This window comes from Corvus kubaryi, unplaced genomic scaffold (genome assembly GCF_017639235.1).
Source record: "Corvus kubaryi isolate FWS band 111438036 unplaced genomic scaffold, C.kubaryi_AGA036_p1.0 37341, whole genome shotgun sequence".
Classification (NCBI taxonomy): Eukaryota; Metazoa; Chordata; class Aves; order Passeriformes; family Corvidae; genus Corvus; species Corvus kubaryi.
The window spans coordinates 9762452-9778204 of NW_024581112.1; the positions used below are offsets into that span (position 1 = coordinate 9762452).

Here is a 15753-nt window from a genome sequence, read left to right on the forward strand (position 1 = left end):
CGCTGCTGGGCTGTGCATTTCCTTCTTAAAGAAGTTTCAGGAGAGATGGTTGTTAGGGAGAGGAAGTAGGATCTCATTTTGAATGCAGATTTCAGTGCTGAATTGAAGGTCTGAAGGTCCCATGATGCCAGGGCAGCAGCAGCAGTATCTGGTCAGTCCTTTTGCAGTGATCATCAGATGACCTTGAGATTTACCCAAACAGGTCAGTACAGTTTCTAAAAATATTACATTTTCCAGGATCGTGTTTTCAGCTGTACCAGAGACAATCCTAGTGAAGAATTAATTCTGTTGGGCATACCCTCCATTCCTTCTCACCCCTTCCCTCTCCCCCTGCACTGGCCCTCCCTTACTCTGGGTTGTAAAAAAAGCCTCCGAGATTTCTCTTTTAGCACTGACCTTCTGAGCTATCTAATGATGAAGATAGGAAGAGGCTGCAACCAGACAGTAGAAAAAAACCTCCCTTTTGCTAGCAGGGAAATGTGTGAGTAATACACACACTGTTGGATGGTGGCCAAATCACTCTAGTAATGGCTGCTAGTTCCCCTTACCAAGAAAATGATCAAATGAGAACGAGGAGCTGCAGTCGGCTGTCAGAAATGCTGAGTCGCAAGGGGAGAGTGCCGCATCCGATGGAAATTTACCCAGGAGCCAGCGACCTTCACACTCTGGGGACGAGGACTGAGGGCTTGTAGGGATATCCTGCCCTCGCTCACACACTGCTGTATTACCTCCACGTCACCACCCAGGCAGAGCACACCCTGGAAAAGCAGACCAGGAGATGAGTTCCAAGACAGAGAAGGCTGCCAAGACAGGCTCCATGGCACGAAAGAGGGTACTGCTCTACATGGTGCGCAAGGATATCTGGCCCCACAGCACTGCCTAGTCCTCGGGGATTACTTGCCTCAGGTAATTAATTGTTGCTCATCTGGCCCCTCCCCTGCTGCTTGGGACACATGGTCTTGAAATGAGACAGCTGGGTCCAGCTGACCTGTACCTGGGGCTACCACAACAGGATACAGCAGGCAGCAAAGGTGACTTCACAGCTCCCTGCTTTTAGGGCTGTGCCTTGGGTGGAGGTAGAGCTTCCCCAGCAGCTGCTTCAGTGCATGCCCTGTAGCCATTTTCACATGGTTTCAGGCCCATGTTAGAAGCAGAATGCAGGAATACTCTGGCTTCACCCTTGTCAGAGGGTCTTAGGTTTGGGATACCACCAGAACATCTCATCTTCTCTCCCACATACTGAGGCATAATCAATGGCTTTGCCTGCAAGTTTTCAGCCTCTCCCTGAAAGATGATGAGAAGTGGGGGACGATGTGCAATAATGCCAGAAGACAAAGCATACAAGACAGTAAGTAAGAGTTGTAGTTGAAAACAGAGGACAACTATTTGCATCGAGCTCAAAGATGGAAAAAAGAGGAGAAAGGTAGCTGGTGCTGCAATGATGGGGATGTTGGCTAGATGGTGCTAGCACATACTCCTGTGCTTTTGTCATGAGCTAGTACAACATTATTACTGCTTCTCCTTCAGATAGAGGTTTCATTTCCATTGCAAGAGCTGGAGAAACTACTCACTGTTGATGGTATTGCCAACAGAGAACTGGTAGTCCCCAGTGGAGTTCTTGTCCCTGTCAAAGATGAAGGGCTTCTGGAATATGAGAAAGGTAATGCTCTCTTTGCAGCACAGGGGAATGATAAGAAGCCGTCTCAACCCAGTACTCCTGTGTTGGCTAAACATGACACAAAATGTGATATCCGCCTGACGTCATCCCTGAAATCACCCCTTCTCACGCCGTGCTGCAGAAACTCGTTCTTAATCCTCTGGACTAGACTGGATTAAACTCTCCTGGCTGTGCTAATAGAGCTGGCTCCAGTCACCAAGGCAACTGCAGGCTCCTCAGCCCCCGCAAGGAGCGCACCCACATGGTGAGGTGAAGATCCTGGCTCCAGCACACCAGTCCTGCAATCCACACACTTCATTTGTACGTTGTGCTTTTTTATTTAGCCGTATCCTGCTTGTGGCAGAGCATCTGTATGGCCCTTCAGAAGATCCAGGACCAGGTATGAGAGGTCCTGTGCCTACTGTGATGAGAACCAATGGGCTTCTGGGACACCTGCTGGTGGACTGGTGCTTGACACACAAGGTCCTGAGAAGTTCAGGCCTGCACAAGGAACATATCCAAACTCCAGAGCTTGGATTAAACGTCTCCTAGTTCTCTTAGTGAATATCTGTGATGAACAATACAGACTGAGGGTAAATCAGATCTTGAATATAGGTTCAAACCTAAACCAAACTCCCTATATATTGTGGTTTACACAGAGCACAGCCACCACTAGAGGGAACAGAAGGCCACAATGAATGACAAAATTACAAGTTCGCACTCTAAAATGAATGCAGTCCATGAGAAAATACTAGCAGACATTCTCCATTAGAAGTGGAGATGAAATATAAACATCTGATCTGGTAAGAGGAGGAAGTGGAGACTGGAAATGGAGAACAAGGGGTTTTGTATTTTTGCCTGTCCTCCAAGCACCAACTCCTCCTACAGGCAGAGGATTTAAAAAAGACACCTTTCATCCAAGTCTCCTTGAAGCTGTTGATAGGAAATTAGGCAAAGCTACAGGCTAGGACAGCATCTATTTGGTGGAAAAGAAGATATCACCTTTTTTGTGTGTATCAAAAAGAGCTTACAAGCATCCCAAACCCTCTCTTTGCAATAGGCATATGTTGCACATGGAAGCAGAACCAGCTGGGTTTGCTGTCTTGGGCTCACTCCTGGGTGCTCTGTGAACACTTAGCTCTGCTCTGGGCTGCAGAGTCCAGCCATCCTTGTCATGCACAACAGTGGAAAAAGAAAAAAACAGTATGACCAGGTAGAAAGTGGAAGTCAATTTTTTCCCAAGAGGTTAGAAATAACCTCTGCTTCAGCAGCCAGTTATCCAGAACTGAGAGAAATGGGAACTCACAATTGAGACTAAACAGCACAAATCCCTGCAAGCCCTTTCCTGTCCTCCGGGTTAGCAAGGAAAGGGCTTCACCAGTCCCTGATGCTGACTGTTCCTTTGGTATGTGCTGGGACGAGAGCAGGGTGCCTTGCTGGGTACCCTGATTCCAGGCACTTCACAGCAGCCCTCCTGCTGGCTGATGGTGCAGAGCAGCCAGGAGCCAAAACGGATACAGGGCAGAGCAGTCCTCACATGGTAATTCACCCTCAAGTTTAAGGTCAGCTGAATAGCAGTGTGGGAAGGAATTGCACTCTTACTGCCTCTTGTGTCGGTCATTTCATCTTATGTTCAAGTCTTCCCTTTCCTAGCTCATGGATTTATATGCCCTCATCCTCTGTTTTACTATGTCAGGAAAACTGCACTGACTTCCAAAGACTTGCTCCTGATTCACACTGCTACAATCAAAAGGAGAAGCAGGACTCCACATTATTTTCCCAGGGATGAATCCTGAAGGTCTCTTGATCTGTGGAGCAGCTACAAGGAAATTTGTAGTACGAACAGTCCCATTACTGCCTTTTGTCCATATGACTCCTCTTGATCCTGTTAACTGCTATTAACCTAGTTCCTAAGAAATACACTTTCTTATCTTTCGGCCAGAACTGTTTGGTCCTGTCTCCTTCTTACGCACAAGTTTTCCTCTAATTCCTGTTGGTTCTATCCTGCCTGGCACAGTGAATCCTTTCCCCTCATTCATACAAGCAAATCCCATGCAGCCCTGTGCAGCAGGTATCAAGAACCTGCCAGTCACACTGCAGTGAGAAACTCAATTCAGAGGCCCTTAGCTGAGCAGCAGCCATAGCACAGCTCCAAAGCTAGCTCATGTATGTGGTTCTTTTCTGGCCTCTTTTTTCTCCTGGAGGAAGAGGAAAACCTTGGGTAAAGTATGGCTACAGTCACTATGGCTGCCTGGCACAGAAATCAATGGAAGGGCATGAAGTCTAGTCCAGTCCCTGTGATGGCACTTTTCAGGTGGGAAGGTGCCTTTACTCTTTCCTCCCACCCTCAGGGCCAGTCCAGCTACCCCCATTGTCTACCAAGCACGGCAGCAAAATTCTTACCCAGCAGCAAGAATTTCACCCACAAACTGGCTAAGATGTGTGCACACACAAGTGTTACTGACGCACTCATGGCCTGTCTTCCTCTGTCTTCATCTTCAAATGTCAGTCTCACAGAAGTTCTGAGGCTGACTCACTCCAAGCACATGCTCTGGCCTGCCTGTGACCTGCATGTCTGAGCAATTCTCCTAGGCCAGCTTGATTTCAGACTTTGGCTGTGTGCAGGAATGATATATCCGGGAGTAAAGCTCGGCTCCTTTGTCATTGACAGGAGGCCTCCGGGTATCCTTTGACCTAATGCTGCTGGTGAGTTGGGCTGATGTCACAAAACACAGCAGTAAGAACAACTCAGAAGTCAGGCAAACGAAGACCTGCAGTTTCAGGTCTTCTGTAGGGGCAGAATGACCATAACCCTCTATTTGAATCTCAGATTAGACTTGGAATTTGAACCACGAGAAAACAGCAGAGTAGCTGAATTCCAGATCTGAAACTGGGCTTCTCCCTAATCTTTTCAGACAGATGTTTCAGGATTGTTCCATGACACCCTACACTACCCAAAGAAGAGCATTATGGCCTCATCCCATAGAGCTGTAGATTCTCTTACCAAACGTTATTTTCAATTTTTGATCATCATGGGAAGCCTGTTTCTAAAACAAAAGGTATTTTCACAGCACACAAAGCTAAGAAATTAGATTCTTCTGTATAGCAGATTATCAGCACCTTAGAAAAATCTGGCCTGTCCAGACTTCAGTCATTTCTAGAAGGTTAAGTTTTGTAATACTTTGCCCCCTCAGATGTCACTGGGAGCTTTGCTCTTGATTTCTGCAGGGCCAGGGTTTATTTCAAGGGCATGTCATCTTATTAGAGCCCAAACCACTTCATACACTCTGTGCACATGGTCATAACCTCGCCATTCAAGGAAATGCTATCTCTGTAGGACAACCATGGGCTGACAAGACATCCACACGCATATAAGAATCACCATGTCAAAGCCCTAATTTTTCTGAAAATTTTTGCCTCCAAGTGCCATGCAAATTAAACAGTTCACCTTCATTTCCCTCTGGTGGAAAATAGGCTGAATCAAGAGAGGACTTACAAACAGGACTTGACAAAGTGTGTAATTCTTTAGAGCAATTAGGGCCCCAGTGTGGGACAGGAGCTGTGCACTTCACTAGTCTTCCCTGTGTTCATGTCTTAATATCCACTTGAGAAGTTTTACATTGCTCAACTAACAAAAAAATGGCTGTAGCATTTGAATGAAGCAAAGGCCAAACAAAAAATGAACTGTCTCACAAGTCAGCTCTGCAGCTCTTATGCCAACCCTCTTTCCCTGCAGCCAGTCTGATGGCAAGATACTGCCATACATTTGGCAGGAAGTCACACCTGAAGAAAGGAAAAGTGAAACTGTGAAGCCACACATACTTTAGCACAACCACACTTACACCGGTAAGCCTTAGGCAGGTGGGGAGCCTGTGCTTGAGATATGGAGAGAAACTTGCCTTATGCCCAAGGGCCTCACATCAAAATCATGTACTTTAATATCTGCACTGCCCATAATCCCTGACAGTCTCTAATTTTGAAGGGATACATAAATATAAATCTAAATAAAGAGAGGGATACATAAATACATACGGTATTTTACTAAATAAACAACTTTTTCCACACCTGTTACCTCATGAGCATATCTTTACCTACAATGAGATAAGAGTTGTGGTGGCTCTCTGTTTGGAAGCTCCAGTAAGAAGTGTTTCTGTCAGACAGCTTTCTTTTCTCTCCAACATTACAGAATCAAGGCTGCTGTGGGTGCAAGGTGATGGTCAGTGAATCTCAACAAGCCAGGAGATGGTTCAAGCAGTGCAGACTGGTGTTTAAGCATTAACAAACATCAGTCAAAAGTACAGCAAAAGAGGGTATCAGAGAGCAGCAAAACATGATCCTGCTGCAAAGTTCCAGTGAGGTACAGAGTATGTCATATCTTCCATGGTGAACCCCTTTCCCTTCCTACTCTTGGCAAATCCTGTCCCCTCTCCAAAAGACTTCTCTTTGCAAACAAACTACAGGGGTGAGGTTTACACAAGGGAAATTCTTGAGCATGAAATGCAAAATACAAAACACAACATCAGCCTGAAAAGTCCAGCAATCCATTATCATAAGCTTACATGAGCCACATTTTCCATGTTTCTAAAACACAACCAAAGTAGCTAACATCTCTTATGTGGCAGGAATCCAGAGAAAGAGGCAAGCCAAAGCAAGACTGGGCAGTCCTCCAGCAGAAAGGGCTGGCTTCAAAAGCTGAAGTGCACTTAAAACTTTAAGGGGGAACAAGAGGCCAGCTTTAGATGTTGTTTTGTCAACCACACATGGATTTCCAAGCTGATGAGAAGTTCCTCTCATCAGATTAATACTCCACCATTAGGCAATAGTTTCATACATATAAATGATGCCATTTAAGTAACAGGAACAAGTTTCATCATTCCATCAAACATCATGGCTAACACTTGCTATTTCCAGTATACTCTCTGCTCCACACACGGGGTAAATTTCCCCCCAGTAGAGTAACTACTACTTACCTAGCAGGAGTCCAGGGCAGAAAGTAGAGAGGATTGCTTCTACAAATGAAGAGTGCTTGGAAAATTCTGAGTAAGATAGAATGTTACTAGCATCTAGCAAGAAGTGGCACAGACACTGTGACAGTCTCTACTCTTGTGGAAAATAGCCCAGCAGGGAGCTCATTTCTTGTCCTACCTGGAAACTATCATTTCCACCAGTACTAGACCATTTTATTTGAGGCTGCTGATCCACTTGGAATTGGCTAAATCCCTTGAGACTCTCCCAGCCATGTTGTTACTCCAGTCACTGATGGTTTTCTTGGGTAGAGCTAATTGGGACATGCTGTAAAGGCAAATTATCTAGTAGCCATCTTATCAGTATTGCTGTTTTGCCGTGCCTTGTCCATACAGACAACTGGTGGCTGATGTAAAACAAGTGAGAAGAAAAACAGGTCTTCAAAAATCAAGATATTTTTTCCTCTGAGCACACTCAGACAAAAGACACGGTTTCAGAGATCTTGTGGTGCTTTTAGAAGAGAGGGAGAGACAACTCATTTCAGGGAAGCTTTGTAAAGCCAAGCAATCCCAGCTTTAGTGATCTGCAGAGTATGTGTTGCATTAAGCAAGATAAAGGGGGAAGGGGCTACAAGCCTGCTTATATCAAGCAAGAGCAGAGAGAAGAGCTATTCACAACACAAAAACACTGTCATGACATTTAACCCTGCTCTGCTGACAGCCTCAGTGAAGGGAGCAAGAATTGATTCAGTTTGGAGACTGAACTCCTACCTCTATCCAGGAGTGAATGTGAGGGTGTAGGAGCACTAGGAAAGAGGAGAGGAGTGGAAAGCAAAAAAAATTGTTCTTCTCTTATTGAAATTGGCAGACAGCTCCCCTGGTGTCCTCACATTGGCAAAGAGCCTCCCCTCCTCCTTAGCAGCTGCCCCTTGTTTCAATGTATTAAAAACAAGATAACAAATCTATGCAGAAAAGACATTTACAGGGTGACTAAAATACAAAGAGTGCCCACATCAATAGAAATCAGAATTTTGAATTGACTATTCTTACTTCACAGAGTACATTGCTCAGAATTTTTAAAATAACCACATGCAGAATTTATGGGGGCTTTCTTTGAAAGGTAAAGAGGAAAAAATACCAACCAGAAAACTCACTCAAACCCTAAACACTTCCCTTTAACCAGCTGTTGTATACACAGATGATTGTCCTTTTTTGGGGGTGCACTGCAGGGCAAATCCTGAAGATTTCATCCAGGAAGAATCTGGGGATTTTTTCAATGTGAGAATACTGAAAGATACTTTGTATAAGGAAACTTTTCTGAAGTACGGACTGAGAAAAGATGGGATCCATCCCCATGCACCACTGCGCATAGCCATACAAAAGACTCTGAGTCCAGAAAATCCAATGGAAAACTATTCTGGAGTCTACACACACTGCAGCCTCCACAACATTTCAGAATGACCTGTTTATAAAGCAAAATGCTAATGGCTTATAACAAAGTTGAAAGCCAGCACTGTAATGGGACACAGAAAAAAAAAAAGCAGGAGAAATGAGAATTACTTGCAGTGCCCAAGGTCCCTGAAAGAAGCTGGGAGTTTGCTATGGAATTTCCTAGCTGTTAGCATGTGAAAGAAATAGGACTGGCAGTGTATAAGTCTGCATAGCATTTGAAGTGTTTGGGTATCAGATCCAGATTCAGAAATATGGAAAAAAACCCCCCACTTTCAAGGATAAGACCTGCTGAAAGAGAGGATAAGACATTGGCAAAATAGTAGCAGGAAAGGAAGACAGGAGGGACAGAAGACACAAAGAATGGGAATGGCTAAAAACAGGGAAAGAAATGGTGGTGAACTGTTGGGGTTTTTAAATACCAGTTTAGCTATAAACTCAGTGCATGACTTTGATGGCAGGTAAACTTTATCATGCTTTTCCTCAGTTCTCCATGTATGTAAAATAGATACAACATTTCTCTACCTCAAGATTTTTAAACAGAAAGTGCTGGAAAGCTATAAAATATACAGTGCAAAAAAGTATCAATTAGGCATAAAAGGAAAAAGCCAACTCAGAAAATAATCACTGGTATCTGTGGAAAAATGTCATTTTGGGTGCCATAAAGAGCTATGCCATTTATATTCTTAAAAAGAGGCATGGCTGAGAAAAGCAGCACTCTCTTCTTATTACCACTGAGGTCCCAGCAGACCTTCCTGCTGAAAGAACAGAAACTGTAACCAAATAAATGCTGATGTGATTGTGATAGTGATTGATGAAGGAGGATCTGGATCTCATTGTGTTCAGCACTGTGACCACCTAATAATCCTTACTCAAGAGCCTCATATTTAGACTGTAAGCAAAAAGACAGTGAAGGATAGAGTAAGCTGGTAAGAGATGTATATACAGCAATGAAATTGCCGTTTCTAATTGGGTTTCATCTTGGTGGAAAGATAAGTGATCCCATCATCCAGGCTTCGTGTTTTATAGGCATCTGGATCTGTCTGTTGTGTATGAAAGCAGCCAGCAGTTCTCTGGTGTGGAGGGCAGAGACTGTATCAGGGAATTCATTGAGCAGTAACTATATGCAAATTATTATCTCTGCAGTGGATGACAGCAAAGAAGGAATTTTGGCAACATCCTTTCCAGGATTTTGCTGTTCCTCAGGGATTCTTCTGTCTAAGTGAAGGGCACTTATGAGGTACATTATTTCATTGTTTCTGCAGCTTGGGCACTCTTTTGCCTGCAGCGCTGCAGGGATCTTAGCATGCAGCTTGGGATTTTGCCAGTCAGCTCACTGGAGTACTGAAGAGAAGCAATGAAGCCAATGCAGCAAAAAATGCTGATGGTACTAGAGTCTGGGAGAAATTCTTTTCATATTCAACTCACGGCAAAGCCTGTTACAACGTCATAAATCCTCTGTAGCAGCAAGAGAGGGACACGGGAGAGAAGCCTGCTGTCTCTGCTTTTCCTGCACAGTCTATTCTCAGCACTGTGCGTCACGCTCTCCTTCATCACTCTCCATCACTTCTGCACAGTTCAGGAAGATTCTGACATCCAGGTTTGCAGTGTTAGGAGTTAGCAAAGGCCTTTTCCACCACAATCCAAAGACCACAAAAGCCAGAGAGTTTCTTGCTGTCAAACCACATGTTTTTGCTCTGAGTAAACTTGACAGAATAAATAGAGAGCCCCCATAGCACCACTATTAAAAACAATTTTCAGAGTACAACAGCACTTTAAATGAGGAAAAAATGACACAAGGCTCTTGGAAGAAATAAAAGCAGATATAAATGTCAAATTCATTTAGTGTCAGGAAATAACATATCAAGAGAGACGGGTCCATAGCAGTTATTATAACCACTGGCTAAGAAACGTTTTTTGTTTTCTGCTGAATAGTTGCTAGATTTTTCCCCATCTTCTTCCACAATAGCACAAGACTGTGAGTTCACCTGTGAAAAGAGAGCAAGAAGCAAGCAACAATAGTTAATAGCTGGAGAACATGGGTATTTGCTTGGGGTTGCAAGACATCAATTGTCAAACCCATAATGAGACAGTAACTTAAAAATTGAGTTTACAGCATCAGGCCAGAAATACCAAAAATGAGCAGAATGCCAAACAGGAATATGAAGAGACTAAGTAATTTGTTTAAGGATTAAGAACAGTAGAGTGACAGAGATATCTCGAGCTATGACTAAACCCAGTGTGTCAAGATTTATCAACCCAGGATTCCAGGACTTACTAAACCAGCAACTCCCGCTGAACTGTTGATATTCTGAAGCTTAGGTTTAAATACACAATAATATTGTTGGAAGGATGATATAAAAAGGGTTTCAGGCAATTAGCACAGTTCTTTCACTGGGTGCAAGGTTGCCATCTGGAGAGCTGCAGCACTACTGGGATAGGGACACTGATAATTTCAGAGGCAATTGGTCTAACCTTCTGCTGATGTAAAAGAACACTGGTGCATTCTTTTTAATTGCTAGGTTTTGGATTTGTCATAAAAATAATGAACTGGCAAATGTGTCTAATATAGGCTGGGAAACAGTCTGGTTTTCATTGCACGTGTGGCATGCATCTGCATCCATGTTGCTAAGCATTCTAATGTCACAGAGACAGGACGTGCCTCCTAAAGTGAAAAATATACCATTTTCAATATCATGCTTTGAAGGTTATAGTGATAAAGAGAGCTACAGAGCAAGGAGTGCTCAAGTAGCAGAGTAACAGCAGCTTTGATTCTGTTACCAAGTTCCTCTGGTCACAAAGATATTACATTAGGGTTGTGTAACTTACGCTTTCTGTTTGCAGGTGGAAAAATGACAGGCTGTACATTCTCCATTGCTGGAGATATTCAAGACTGGATAAAGCTGTGAGAAATCTGGTCAGATCTTCAGCCAACTCTGATTTGAACAAGAGGTTGATCCAGAAACCTTCAGAGGTGTTTTCCAACCTGAACTATGCTGTGTGCCCATTGCAACATGAGGATGGTGTAGTGGTGCTGCCCATGCTTAGCAGAATAGCAACTTCTGACCTTTATGTCCTGGCCAGAGTCAAGTATTTGATGTCTGCTGAAAACAAACTCTTCCATTTTTCATGCTTCACCAGAAAGAGTCACTGGGTATGGCTACAGAAGCTGCTCAGTCCCATAGTGCAAGACTTATCCACAGGCATTTCCAGTTAGCTTAAATCGTGAGCTCCTAAACCAGTGAGTGCTGACATTTTGCATTGCCTTGTGTGGAAATAAAAGGCATTTAAGTAATGAGCAGAAATTTCTCTTAATCTTGTCATATTCCCTTGAAGGCAGTCATGAACTACAACATTAATTATTCCCTTATGCCTGTCAAGCCTCACCTTATGATGAATAACCCAAACATACAACTTTGCTTCTAGAGATATTTTAGAGTTCTGCTATACTTTTTTGTTCTTTCCATGTCTATCTTTCCATTTACTGGCAAGTATTTTCTCTTCATTTCTGCATATAAACCAAAAAAATGACACCAAGGTTATGAACTCGCAAGGCTACTCTTCCACAGACATGCAATCTCTTCTCATGATGAGCAGTGGTTGTAAATGTACCGAAGCTGAGAAGAGACACAGGGAGCACGCTGCCCTAATAAAGTTGTTGAAGTCTCAGTGCAATAAAATAACATAGAATGAAGCACAAAGAAAAGGAAAGGATACATTATCCTGTGGACATAGTTGGCAAACTGTCAGAATTTGATGTGATTAGAAAAGCTTAACACAGTAATAGCTATGTGGGCACTTCCCTGCTTCTCGGTGAGCATGGCTACTGCTGGTATCTAGTGTGGTGTCTGGCACACCAACAAAATACAAGAGTGCTCATACAAACATGGCCTGCCATGTGGGTTGGCATAAGGCTCAGTGAGCTGTGTGATGCAAAGGCAAATATGTTTGAAAGTTGAGAGCAGGCCCAGAAACTTCGTTGCTCAAGCAAGTAAAGACCAAAGAGCAAAATTGTGTTTCAGGGGCTCTCAGTTATGCTTCTTGTGGCCATGAGCAAGAGCTGCTCTGGGCCAGCCTCACAGAGAAGTGAAATTGAGAAGTAGGCAATTTGTAGCAATAGTGGTCTTTGTAACTGCTTGCAAGAACAAGGGAGTGGGAGAGAAGTACACCATGGATCAGAACTAATTACAACAGTGCAGACCTACTGCCAAGAAAAGGGCATCGCCTCATCCTGGGGACCAGCTTTTATGAACATCAGAGTAAAAATCTTGACAGGACAGTGCAGAATGGGTTAAGTAAATACATTTTTGGTTATATGCAAACTCTATCAGAACGGTGTCTGAGCCAGGGCCGTGTCAAACCCACCTGTCACACTCACTGAAATAGTTCATCACCCAGCTGAACTGCAGGACTATCAGGACCTTCACTGCCTGACTGTGCTCTGTTGGAGCAGATAGAATGACCACAGAGACTGGGTGCCAGATATCGTCGCACTCTCCATATTCCAACTTTTTGTCTGCAACCCCAGAAATTTCCCAGGGGAAGGCAACCTTTCAGTGAGCTCTCAGTGCTGTCACCTCTGTACGGCAGCAGAGCAGGAGTTGAACCTAATTAGATGAACAAGTAACAACAAGGATGACCTCCAGCTGATGCCTTAGGTTGCCATGCCCTGCTTAAAAGACAATGAAGCAAGATCCGTAAATGCCATGTAAAGAGGGACTTGGCAACAGCGGCTGCCAGTCACACTTGGAGAAAGTCTATAAGCGAAGGTGAGGAACTTGCAGCATGAGAAGGCAGATCTGATCTAGCTTTCATCCACCTGGCTGAGACACCCACAGCAACAAAGACAGGGAGCCTTAGTCAGCAGCATGAACCAGTGGCCACACAAAGAGGCAGGGACCCCAGTGGCTTTCTGCTCTGCAGTGCTGGCACAGGGGGATAAGTCCCAGAAGGAGGGGAAGGACAGAGCCATGCACAGAACGGTAGGGTCTTTTCTGAAACTGAGTAGACAGCCCTCAATTGGCACAACCACAGAAAGCCAAATTTATCATCCACCCCCAGACACTGGGACTGCCGGCTTGAGCACTCTCATTAGCAGCTTCGGTTCTCATAGGCAGCAAAGAGGGAGGCATGTAGGGAGGAGGGAGGGTGAAGCAGCCTGGGAGCTGGGAGGACACAAGGACAACAAGGCAGGGTGAGTCAAGGAGCCAGATACCACTGCAAGACTGTGGTATTATCTTGGTGCAAATGCCAAGGAGCTGCTTCTGGAGCAGGACAATCTGTCCTCTAATGACAGGGTTAATTTTAAATTGGCAATGAGCTTCTGGGACTTTTTCACTTTCACTGTCAAATCTCTGGGGCTGGCAGTTGCTAATTACAATATGAGGTGACAGTCACATGAGGAGTGATGGATGGCTGAGTGGGGCTGAAAATCCAGAAGGTCAGATCACAATGAGTTATAGTGACAGGGTGCAGAAGCCCTTTCCCCAGATCTTCTCTTCCTGTCTCCACTTCTTCCCCCCACCATCTGTAGCACCTCAAAAGCAAAACAGTAAAGAGAAATCATTCTCACCACTCTCACGACTAGAATGCAAAATGGATGGAGGGCACTGGGAGCCAGATTTCAGTGTCACTCCAGCTATCCAAATTCACAAAGTACGTGGCCAAAAGGGACCAAGTAAGCATCTCGTTTAATTTCCCACGTAACATGGGTTGCCAGACAGCACCTGACTTTAGTGACTGTTAAAGCAAAATCATTTTGAACTCTTAAAATTTTATTTTGACACAAAGAAGCCTACACAAAGAAAGCACAAAACTGGAATAAAACATCATGAGCTCTGAGTGTTCCTACTCAGCATTCACTTTGCATGGGCCTGAAAGGTTGTGCAGAGATAGGGTCCTTTGCATGTAAAACTGAGATACTTCTAAGTCACATTCTCAGCTCTTTTCCCCCTTATCTAGCTCAGAAATAACTGGCTTTGGTTCAGCCCATTCCCATGACCAGCAAGTTTTACAGCATTACAGCTACTGCCATTCTCAAATAAAAGATCAGTTCAGCCCTGACCTCAGACTTACCCCGTGGGCTTGTGCAGAGTTATTATGAGTGATTAGTTCAGATTTTCCCCTCCAGCATTTCAGAGTGATGCTATGAACTGTTGGTCACAGACTGTGCTGGAGAAAGCCGTGTGAGAACTTTCTAATGATACCAAAATTCTCTGACGGAGGAACCTGCTCCCCATCCACAATGGATGGTTTCCATGACAAGCATCCCAGCTGACTGATATCTTGATACTGTTCAATCGGCCACCTACAGTCACAGCCCTGGAAAAGGGTGGCCCATATTAAGCCTCAGGTCAGTAGTCCATGGATTTTGAAAATGCTGCAGCTGTCTGCTGTGGCCATTTCTAAAAGGTGTCCCATGGATTAAACTGAAATAAAAGCAACCAAGCTTTGCATGGAAACAAACTTTGTGTTGGACTTTAAAAAAATTGGACTGGTGCCTCTGTGGTATCTCTTCTCAGATTATGAAGAGTACCTCAATAATACTTTGATTGCTTCTTGTAACTTCTACTTTTAAATGTAACATTTTTCTTACACATCACAAAGGACTTTCTCAGGGCTTCAAGAATCAGCTGAAGCTACATATTTTGAGGCCAAACTTAAAAAAAGTTGAAAGAAGGAGGGGGTAATTTATCATATACAAAATTCCTTATGTGTTTAGTAGCAATTTCACTCGAATGTCCAATCAGACCACTGGAGAAAAAGTCTCTTTCTGGAGGAGTCAAAAAGTTTTAGAACATTTCTGCCTCTGCTTATCTGGTGATGACTGCTCTTCCAAGAAAGCTCTCCAGCTGTATCAGGGGCAAACCAACAAAAGCACAGAGATAGCCAAGCTTGAATTTAGCTCAAAGATTAAATATAACTATTAAATTATTATTTAACATAAATTTTTATACTAAAGCCTACACACACATACACACACACAAAGAGGATGAGTGATGAAAAGGGGATTCAGCTGCTCAGCTCACGTATGAAAAGGTCCTGGCAAAATGCTGCCTGCAAGTCTGTGAGGAGCTTCAGCACTGACTCAGCCTGAAGCATCTGGCTCTCTCCTGAATCAATGCCACCTGAATTTCCTGTATCCTCGAGGCTTTTTAAATTTCTTTTGGCAGCTTCACCTTCAGACACTGTACCCTGACTGTCTAGGCTTAATACAGGACTGGAACTAAAGATTTGGTGTGGATTTCAAGCTTATATGCTGAAAGAGTGGTAACAGCAGCTACAGCAACAAGAACAGACTTTGTTAGCAAAAAGCACTCATAAAAGACACCTTGCTTTTAGCAATAACAAGTAACTGGAAAGTACCCTGCCCAGTCCTGACATGGGAAACTGTAATGGCAAACACTCATCAACTTGTGTTTTCTATACTGTAAAGATCCTGGAAGGATCACTGTAATCACAACAACTTTAGGGACTGAATTTATTAACATAAATGGTAAGGGTTACTACAACAGGGCAACTTTTACAGCATGAAGAGCAGGGTAGGGAGGAGCAGTTATACCTCTGCTGTGACAAAAGCCTGAATTTGACTAGGATTAAAACAGGTTCAATTTTAGTGGATCTGAACAACAACAGTGAAAAAAGCATCAATTTCTGTTCATAAGTTGTGCGTGACTTTGTACA

At 43.8% G+C, this 15753-nt stretch overlaps 2 long non-coding RNA genes across 2 annotated transcripts; both read left to right on the top strand.

The window, feature by feature from the left end:
- Positions 1–11375, top strand: LOC121666363. Its single transcript, XR_006016652.1, has 2 exons — positions 1–202; positions 10915–11375. It is a non-coding gene; the product is annotated as an uncharacterized LOC121666363 (long non-coding RNA).
- On the top strand, positions 280–3601 carry LOC121666364. Its single transcript, XR_006016653.1, has 2 exons — positions 280–906; positions 3354–3601. It is a non-coding gene; the product is annotated as an uncharacterized LOC121666364 (long non-coding RNA).
- Positions 11376–15753: the final 4378 nt, after the last annotated feature.